Below are 10,679 nucleotides of genomic sequence, written 5' to 3'. Positions count from 1 at the left end.
CCAACTGAGGATCAGAGAGGTTAAGTCACTTAACGCAGGCCGAACAGCATAGCGAGGGCGGAAGCTGGCGCTGACCACCCACAGCTCACCACGAAGTCATGGAAAGCTATTCTTTCTCTCGGGAGTTTGATCTAATTCCCCTACAAAGCAAAGAAGTCGACAACCTACCGACTGTGCAAGTGATGATAACCGCGAGCGCGTACAGCCACGCACTGGCCAGCCAGGATTGTGAAGTGCTTCCTATGTAGGAACTCTGTTAGCATTCAGAACTTACTGACCTGGGAATGCAAAGAAATGGGTGAACGTAGGGTGGCAACACTAATGGATTTCACCAAAATTGACATGCCATTGATTGTGAGACACTACATTATTTCATGGACACCCCCACCCCCCAAGGCTGCTATTACACCATCACACACTCTTTCTTCACGCTTGAAATTTTCATTTTATATGTAGACTTCAAGAGGCATTTTGTGTTTTCCCTTATCCTTCTGGAAGCTTCTGGCCTTGCCGTAGTAAGAACATGCCCAGGGTCCTTTCAAGCGGGGGACTCGTGGAGCAGGGTCTCCCACCTAGTCCACCGACCTGTGAGCTTGAGAATAAAGGATTGTGGTTTTGAGTCATGAAGGGTGGGCTTTTTTTTTTCTGGCTTAGTTTTATATTTGAATATTTAAAAAAATACCTCTCACATATTCTTTATAAACCACGTTGAGAGCTCATAAGTCTGCAGCATATTCTCTTAATCACTAAAAAGATTTTTTTTAAATCCCCTCTGTGGGGGTGGGGGGGTGTAGAAACAAGCAGGAATTATTCAAATACAAAAGAACCTTTCTACTGATGTATATCATGAGGAACAACATTTTATTAGGCTCATTTCATTATTTTGTGGTATAGAAAGTAGGCAGGGCACAGCATGGAGGGCTTCATCTCTGCTCCACAATGGACCAGGGGTGGCTCGAACAGTTGCTGGGGATGAGTCACTTGGGGCCATCCATCTGGGGCCTGGGTTTTTCTCCATGTGGTGTCTTTTGGGGCTGACCAGACACCCCTTGTGGCTAGCTTGGCCTTCTCAGAGCATGGTGGGCACAGAATAGTAGAAATTCTTATATGGTGGTTCAGGGCTTCAATAGGAGTAATCCAGGAGCAAGCCACTGAATGGGGGGCTATTTGTTACACAGCAGTTTAGTGGCATAGCTGACTGAGACAGAGGCAGGGCCAAGAGATGAGGCTGAAGATGTAGGGATTCAGTTTCTTGTGGGCCATACTAAGAACATTTCCTGAGAGCAGTTGGGAGTCACTGTTGTGTTTTTTCTTCTTTCAACGCTGGAGGAGTCTGCATTTATGATAATATGTGTCCCTGCCCAGTGTGAGTGCTGGGCACCACTCATTCTAATCCTTTTGGTGGTTCTTGCCCTCGTCGCAGGTCATTGTTCCACTAAGTGCTCAAGTGGGACCCTCTGGGGGTTTTCCAACTTCTTTCTCTGTGCGGCCTATCGAGTGCTCTTTCCCATAAACTCTGGCCACATTGGTCTTCCTGGAAACTCAGTTCCATCTCTCTCTCTCTCTCTCTCTCTCTCTCTCTGTTTAGCTTATTTAATTATGTTGAGAGAGAGAGAGGCAGAGAGAGAGAATCCCAAGCAGGCTTCACACCGGCAGTGTAGAGCCCAACACGGGACTCGAACTCATGAACCATGAGATCACGACCTGAGATGAAACCAAGAGTCGGATGCTTAACCGACTGAGCCCCCCAGGCGCCCCCAGCTCAATCTCTTTAACTCAGGGTGTTTACAGGGCTCTGCCAGGATTCGTCGCCCTGGACCATGACCTGGAAACTCTCCTAAGACAGTAAATTGGGGCAATCATAGGGCTTACCTTATTCTCTTCCCACGTGCCAGGAATCACCATCCTTCATGGCCTGAGCTCCAATGGCTTAAAAACTAAGTTTTTGCCCCTTTTATGGTTGTTTTAGAGAGAGAAAATCTGCTCCCTGTTACTGCATCTTGGCCATAGCAGAAGTCGATGCTATGTTCTTTTTTTTTTTTTAATAATTTTTTAATGTTTATTTTTGAGAGACAGAGCATGAGCGGGGGAGAGGGAGAGAGAGAGGGAGACACAGAATCCAAAGCAGGCTCCAGGCTCTGAGCTGTCAGCGCAGAGCCTGATGCGGGGCTCGAACTCACAGACCGTGAGATCATGACCTGGGCCGAAGTCGGAGGCTTAACCGACTGAGCCACCCAGGTGCCCCTACATATTTTTTAAAGCCGTTTTCTTTAGAAAGCTATATTTACCTGTTTGGGGCTGAATTGTGCCCCGCACTCCCAAGAAAAGAAAAGTGCGTGGGAGTCCAAACCCTCAATATCTCAGAAGACCTTTTTTGGAGACAGGGTCATTACAGAGGTAATTAAGTAAAAATGAGGTCATTAGGGTGGGTCCTAATGCAATATGACTGGTGTCCTTCCTGGAGAGGGGGGGGAGTTTGACCTCACAGGCAGGCACACACATAGGGGGCAGATTGCAGGTGTCACCCATAAGGACAGGACACCTGGACAGAAACACCTGGATTAGCATGTGATTCAATCACAGGGGCTGGAGGCTGGCCAGGCCCACACGTGAAACCCAGCATTTGCAGGGGCCTCCAGGGAAAGTGGGTTAGAATAGTGGTGTGCAGAGATCCATGTTAGCTCTCAGCGTAATTGGAGAAAGCACCAATACGTCTTATTCCCAAAAAGATAAAAAAGGAAACAGGGCAAGTGTAAACCATGGTGAATCTAATCGTGTTCCTCTGTCCCCTCTGAAGACTGATCACTTGGGGGCACTGTTTCCTCACCGAAGGATCAAATCTGCTCAAACAAAGCCTTTCCCTAAAACAATACGGGACAAGATGGGGGGGGGGAGGGGGACAGCCAGGTGGAGCGTGGGGAAAGCCAAGAAGTCGCTGTAGCCGGGTTGGGGTCCTATTCTATCCGCCCAGGAAATGCAGTTTTTAGGTCCCTTTCCCTAGGAAAATTCCTTCCCCACAGACTCCTGGAGGTAAGGAATACACTGAAACAGACATGTTTTCCGGAGGGCAGTTTTGTTAGAGTGAAGAGGGGTGTGATATGTTCCTGCCCCCTCGCTGCTCTGGGTCTGGTGGGGAAGAGGGTATGTATATAAAATTCCTAAAATTTCATGTGTTTGGTATAAGGTCCTCACTTGATATTCTGATTATCAAAGTGTCATGTGTCACAGAAATGACCGAATTTCCTTGCGAATTGCATCATAATGAACTCTCCTATCACACTGTTACCGTGTCCATTTTTGAGCCTTTTGTCACTTATAGTTATTGTTCTCATGCTCTCACAAAACATGTTTCATCTTCAAAGAGATTTACAAAAATGACTTTTAGGACAAACAGGCATTTGACGTCTTCAAGATCAAAACAAATGTGTAAAAATCTCCAGAACCAAAAAGCTGCATTCAAACTGAACAAGAATTAGTAACATGGGGCTAAATAAACGGAGGAAGATTATAGTTTTGTGACTCTTGTTGGAAATATTGTTGGGTCTCTAATGCTTGCTCTCCCAGATTAAGGAAACTTTCTTTCAAGACATCTATGGCAAACAGAAATGTGATAGAGTATTCACTGGTAAACACACAGAAGCATTTACCTTTTCTCTCCATTTGAACTCTCTGGAATTCAAAAACTCAGTATTCTTTCTTTCATGACAGTTACATGCATCCAGCAAGAATCTGCTCATCTGGTAACAGGACACCATTAGAAATACTGGATAATTTATCAAAGTTTTGACTCAAATGTCCTACTTGAGAGCCATGCATAGACTCAGATATGACCTCACAGCTCTGAGGAACTAAGGTTGGCTTTATGAAACATGGAGCCATAAAGCCCATTGGAAATGTTGCCCGGATACCTTGCTTACAGAGTTTCCAGCAGTCTTACCAGGTGAGTAAAGAATGTTCTTTCCTGGCAGGTGCAGGGACCTCAGGATATCTTGGGGACCTTGTGAAGAGGCATTCCCCCATATCTATAGATATTGCAGGCATGTCTGATGGTAAGTACCTGGCTTGGCTTCTGGCCTGGAGAGGCTACTAAACATTTAATCTAGATTCCTTATAAAAAGTTCCAGGGTAGCAAATTTTTTTTTAATTTTTTTTAACGTTTATTTATTTTTGAGACAGAGAGAGACAGAGCATGAACAGGGGAGGGGCAGAGAGAGAGGGAGACACAGAATCTGAAACAGGCTCCAGGCTCTGAGCTGTCAGCACAGAGTCCGACGCGGGGCTCGAACTCACAGCCCGTGAGATTATGACCTGAGCCGAAGTTGGACGCTTAACCGACCAAGCCACCCAGGCGCCCCTGGATGTTAAGTTTTAGTTCTGATATTTAACCAGAAATATTTGTTGTTTGCCCAAACTAGACAACTGGAGGTAAACATCATAAAACTCCTGTAGAGACAGTCTTTGTGCCTGTTGCTCTACGGGCCGTTCAAAAGGATCACCACAGACATTTGAGTTACAAACCAGAAAAACCCATCTAATTCCCACTGCTGGTCCCCACTCCATCTGAGAATGCTTCAAGCCTGACATCTAGAAGTCTTCTCACTGGCTGAGCTCAAGACTCAGACACTTGGCTTATAATTTTGCCCTATGGGCTCCTGGGTGGCTCAGTCAGTTGAATGCCCAGCTTTGGCTCAGGTCATGATCTCACAGTTCATGAGTTCCAGCCCCGCGTGGGGCTCTGTGCTGACAGCTCAGAGCCTGGAGCCTGCTTCAGATTCTGTCTGTCTGTCTGTCTGTCTCTCTCTCTCTCTGCCCCTCCCCCACTCACAGTCTGTCTCTCTCTGTCTCCCTCAAAAATAAATAAACATGGGGCGCCTGGGTGGCGCAGTCGGTTAAGCGTCCGACTTCAGCCAGGTCACGATCTCGCGGTCCGTGAGTTCAAGCCCCGCGTCAGGCTCTGGGCTGACGGCTCAGAGCCTGGAGCCTGTTTCCGATTCTGTGTCTCCCTCTCTCGCTGCCCCTCCCCCGTTCATGCTCTGTCTCTCTCTGTCCCAAAAATAAATAAAAAAACGTTGAAAAAAATTTTTAAAAAAATTTTATAAAAAAAAAATAAACATTAATTTTTTAAATAATTCTGCTCTAGCCATTAACCTACATTTGTCTTCTTTCTATAAAAATGCCTCGGATTATTTACTAAACAAAACAGAGACTGTATGATGGTTAACACCACCTATTATGCAATCAAAGCCTTAAATGACTCTCAAAATAACACTGTGTTATTAAACACTAAAATAACCCAAATGCATTAGACAGTTGTATAAAATAAAATGGCACTAGATGTCTTAAGTGCTGCACAGGGTGGAATTCGTGCTCTCACAGAAGCAGAATGCTGTGTACGCATTCCAGATGACCACAAAGCTATTTCTGAATTTCTAATTTCCAAATACTCAGACTGGCACTTAACACTATTCCTCTCTTTCCTTTAATAGTTCCTTAAATCCCTGGACTAAAGAAAGATTTTTGTCAACTATCAAAGGACTCCGATTCGGGCTTCTTTTTGTTTGTTTAATTACGTTTTGCATGTCCGTCCACCTGGTGACGATACTCCTTCACTGCCACAGCTTCCAGCCGACAGATGACCCTTTCTGTTGGGGAAAACTCCCACACGTTATCAACTCTAGATGCAGCTGCCTTAGCCTTTCCTAACTCCTTTTAAATTCTCAACTGACCCATGGGTAGGGACATCTTTACGCCCCTACTCAGCAGGAAAAAGCTACAGAAGATGAGGCCTTCTGCCTTCAACATCTTTTTTTTTTTAATTTTTTTTTCAACGTTTATTTATTTTTGGGACAGAGAGAGACAGAGCATGAACAGGGGAGGGGCAGAGAGAGAGGGAGACACAGAATCGGAAACAGGCTCCAGGCTCCGAGCCATCAGCCCAGAGCCCGACGCGGGGCTCGAACTCACAGGCGGTGAGATCGTGACCTGGCTGAAGTCGGAGGCTTAACCGACTACGCCATCCAGGCGCCCCTGCCTTCAACATCTTAAAGATCTAAGGGTCAAAGTTGTTCAGGGGGGCAAGAGAAATGTAGCATAAATTAAATCTCCTTCCAGCTCACAGCCCTCTGATAGACACCTGAAACACGCAGTGTGACTTTCCTCGAGGAACTCACAGCTGCCTTACTTCCTTAATGTTTTTGTTTCATTAAAGACGCAGAGCAGGGGCGCCTGGGTGGCGCAGTCGGTTAAGCGTCCGACTTCAGCCAGGTCACGATCTCGTGGTCCGTGAGTTCGAGCCCCGCGTCAGGCTCTGGGCTGATGGCTCAGAGCCTGGAGCCTGTTTCCGATTCTGTGTCTCCCTCTCTCTCTGCCCCTCCCCCGTTCATGCTCTGTCTCTCTCTGTCCCAAAAATAAATAAACGTTGAAAAAAAAATTAAAAAAAAAAAAAAGACGCAGAGCCACCTTGTCTTAACAGCAGCTAGCCCCTCAAGGTCACGAAAGCCTTGCTTCCAAATTCCTTAGAGACTGAAACTATCCCTAACCCCCACGACCTTCATAGTATATAATCAGTCACCTGTCAGAACCCCAGTGCAGCTCTTCCTGCCCACGGGGCCTGTCCCTGCGCTTTAATAAAATCCCCTTTTTGCACCAAAGACGTCTCAAGAATTCTTTCTTGGCCGTTTGTTCAAGAACCCCATCACCACAGTTCGGGAGGCCAGAGTCCCAGACCACGGTGTCGCCAGGGCTGAGCTTCCTCTGCAGTTGCTGGGTGGGAGATCTGGTGCTTCTCCCTGTGTGTGTGTGTCTGCCTCCAGATTTCCCCTTTTTGTAAGGACACCAGTCACGTAGGATTAGGGGCCCGCCCTGCTTCAGGGTGACCTCATCTTAACTGATCACACCTGCAGTGACCCTGCTTCCAAATAAGGTCCCATTGGGAGGTGCTGGGGGTGAGGTCTGCAGCCTAGGGATCTGGGGGTGGGAGGCAAATTCAACCTAGAACCTAAACACAAAGCTGTGAGGCACGTTGTTTGCTGGGGCGAGTGATGCCGTGGAGGGAGCCTGTACAGGATTTCCAGCGCTGGGTCCGAGGGCTGGGGAGAAGGGGTGGGAATTCGGTATAGGAGGAGAGGGGGTTGTGTGGACAGCTCTGAGCAGTGGGCAGGCAGGGGGCTGCACGCGGGTGGAAGCCTCGCCGGGTGCTTGCGTCTATCACCTTCTGGTTGCTTCTTTCCAGTGAGTAGTGAAACATGATCACCTGTCCAGAGCGAGGATGGCAAGAAGGCTGCACAGAGGGCAGGCTGTTCATCAGGGAGGGCGGCAGTCCGAGGGCGGGGTCACCCATAGCTTCTGGGGGTTGCTGGCCACCTTGGGCTTTTCTTGGCTTATAGGTGCACCCCCGGGACCCCCACCTCATCTGCATATGAGTTTCTCCCTGTGTGGTGTCTGCATCCAAATTTCCCCCTTTTTAAAGGCATCATTAGTACTTGAAGTTCACTCCAACGCTCTTGACTTAATTTGATAATCTGCAAAGACCCTACTTCTAAAGAAGGTCACCTTCACAGGGGCTGGGAGTTAGGATTTCATCATCTCTCTTTCGGGGGATGGACACCATTCAACCCACAGCGGCGAGGAAGGGGTCTGCACAGCCACCTTCAGTCGCGTGAACAAGAGCACAGAGAAGGCAGGGAGCTGTTTGGAAGCAAGGGTGGACTCTTTCAAGACAAGAGAGTGGAGGTTTGGAGGGATAGGGCCCTAGGCTGTGCATGAGGAATGGGGATCACGACGTAGGGAGGGGAGCTCAGAACGAGAGGCTGAGGTAGTTTACAGGACAAGGTCACTGGAAGACCTTGACAAGGTCAAGACTCAGGAAGACTCAAGGTATTGGAGGCATCCCTGTCCTTAGGGTGATTTTCCTTCAGTCTTAAACAATGACAATTACTTGATAATGGCATGTGTGTGCAGGTTGCGCACTGTACAACTTCTCCAACCTGGGTATCAGAACAATATTGCACTGTTGTTCCTTGTTCCATGCTGTCTTTCACGTGGTGCTGACTGGAAGTTTTTAACAGCCACCACGGGTGACCCAGCTCGCAGAGATGTGACATCTGGGAAGGGATGTAGAGAGACCCAGTGTTGAGACTGTGAACCACAGGAGTGGGCAGTTCACGTGCTATTGGACAGATGCATTTCTGTGCTTCCCTCACATTTAACATATCCAAAGGACCATTGATTTGCTCTTGTCATTAAGTTTCCTACAGCAATATTCACTGTCTGTCTGATGCTCTATAAAAACATTGGCTGTGTCTCGTCCAGTCCTGCGAATGTTAACGCGTTCCCAGACTCAAAGCCACCACATCCACAGTCAGGATGCAGGCCATCTCTGGCGTCCCAAACCCTCCCTCATTCCCTACCCCCCACCCACAGTCACCTCCTCCCTCTGCCACCAGTCTGGTTCCCAAGCCTGCAGTTTTGTTCTGCAGCAAATGAGGACGCAGTGTCACCAGGGCGGGGTGGGGGGGTGCCTGATTGTCATGGGGACCTGCAGTGGGGGGCCTGCTGGCATCAGAAAATGGAATTTGGGATTTGAGAAAAGGAAGCCACGCAGCGATTTCCTGGAGCTCATGTCGGGGATCCCTAACTCTTCACTGGAGGTCAGAGGTGGAGGGTATGGGGTGAGGTCTCTGGCAGACGTCCCCACGGGGTCCCCGGTCACTGATTCTCAGGGTGGCCACTGTTGCTGAGACCCCACAGACCCAGCTGTCTTTATATCCGTGATGTCCTTGCACTGGTGTGCAAGGCAGGGCTGAGGAACTGCCAGTGTCCGTGGGTGGGATTTCCACCTTCACCGTCACCCCCTCCAGCTGCTGTCGCCCGTCATCTGGACAGCCACAGACCCTCCTGCCTTGCCTCCTGCCCCTCCCCTCCCCCTTCTCCCCTCCAGTCCCATTACAGTCTCTGCTGAAGAAACCGCGGAAGAAACACTGATGAGTGAATCACTTAAGGCACTCTCCCAATTAAAGCCCCCCCAGTGGCTTCCCTCCTCCCTCAGAATGAAGCCCCCCATTTTTCTATGGCCTGCTTGGCCCTGCTGAGATCCTCAAGACCCTACTGATTTTATCTCCCCCTTGGTCACTAGGCTGCAGCCACCCTGGCCTCTGTTCGCCCCTCCAGAGAACCGACCCCAGGATCTTTGTACCTGCTGTTCCTTCTATCCCTCCTGGCCCAGGTCTTTGTGCAGCTCCACCCTGCCTCCATTGACGGCTCAGCTCAGAGGTCACCTCCTCAGGGAAGCCACGCCCCCCATCCCCAGAGACCCACGACGCACCTCTCCTGCCTTACATGACGCTGATGCTTCCTTTATTCCCATACTTGTTTATGGCTTCTCCTACCATTGGAATGGGAGCTCCTTGGGGTGTGGTGGCAAGAACCAGTCGTCTTCCACTGGCACCAGGGTTGTCTCTGGGAATGTAAAAGTCCAAAGAACAAAAATAACCACGATAAGTGATTTTTTGTTAAGACAAACAAACGAGCAATTAAATATTCTGTTTGTGTTGCAACTTTTATCAGGGAATAGGGATCACGCGGCCTGGGGATGAGAGAGTCAGAGATATGAGGCTGGGAGAGGGTGTATGTGGCTTTTTTATTCATCTACGTGGATACTTAAATCACCTGGAACCCTGGGGGAAGTGGTGTTGGTGAGGGTGACCGCCCACATCCAGACCGACCAGGATAGAGGGGTTTTGTGAGTATGTCTGTTCCCAGTATAGTTTTAATTTTCTGCATTTTTGATGCTTTTTCACTTGGGGACTCTCCCTCCCAGGGCCAGCCCGTGCCCGGAGGTAACGAACACCTGGAAGAAAATTTGCATGCACACCGGAGCCCACGCCCCAGCCACCTGCTCTCAGGGTGGTCGCCTGTCCATAGTCTTTTGGCTATCTCGTTCATCACATCTGTCATTCTGTAATTGTAGCTGTCACTTGGGTCACCTTTACTGCTTTTCTGGGGTGAATTTTTCACATACTCATCCTTAAGGACACTTGTATGGTTTCTGGATTGACGCTATTGTCGACCTTCTCATGCATGTCACAGCGCTCACGTCCACGCGTTACCATTAAACAAACATGTAGGGGTGGACGTGCTTCGTTGTAGGGCCTGCCAAAGTCCCTGCTACAGACGACCACTTTGCATTCCCAGCGATAGTGAATGAACATTGCAGAACTATTCGAAACTATTCCCTCCATTCCAAAACTTGGCTGCAAACCCCATGTTGATGCTCGCTGTCTACGAGGGTCAGGCCTTCGTTTCTCTTAATTTTTCTTTTGCATTTTCCTGACTGTTAATAAATTTGTGGTTTTTTTTCATATTATGGAACGGCCATTCAGCACCCCTTTCTGATGTGATAGTTTCAATTTCTTCCCCAATATTTTCTGCTGAAGTACCCGCAGCCTCCTCTCTCATTGCTTTATTTATCGGAGTTACTTCTGTGTACCTCTGCTTCCACCTCCTTGACTGTTTCAGATTCCACCTGCAAGCGAGGTCATGCAAATTTTTTCTGGAAAGCTTTGCCTTTGTTTCTTGGTGTTCAACACACCAGCAAAACAACTACTTTCCAAAGAAAGGGGTCTTGAAAATCGGTGATAGACTCCAGTTCCCTCATTGTCTTTGGACAGACTGAAGCCCAA

The sequence above is a fragment of the Prionailurus bengalensis genome, chromosome E2, assembly GCF_016509475.1.
Source record: "Prionailurus bengalensis isolate Pbe53 chromosome E2, Fcat_Pben_1.1_paternal_pri, whole genome shotgun sequence".
Lineage (NCBI taxonomy): Eukaryota > Metazoa > Chordata > Mammalia > Carnivora > Felidae > Prionailurus > Prionailurus bengalensis.
The sequence above is the reverse complement of the archived record's forward strand: the minus strand, read 5'-3'. Positions refer to the sequence as shown.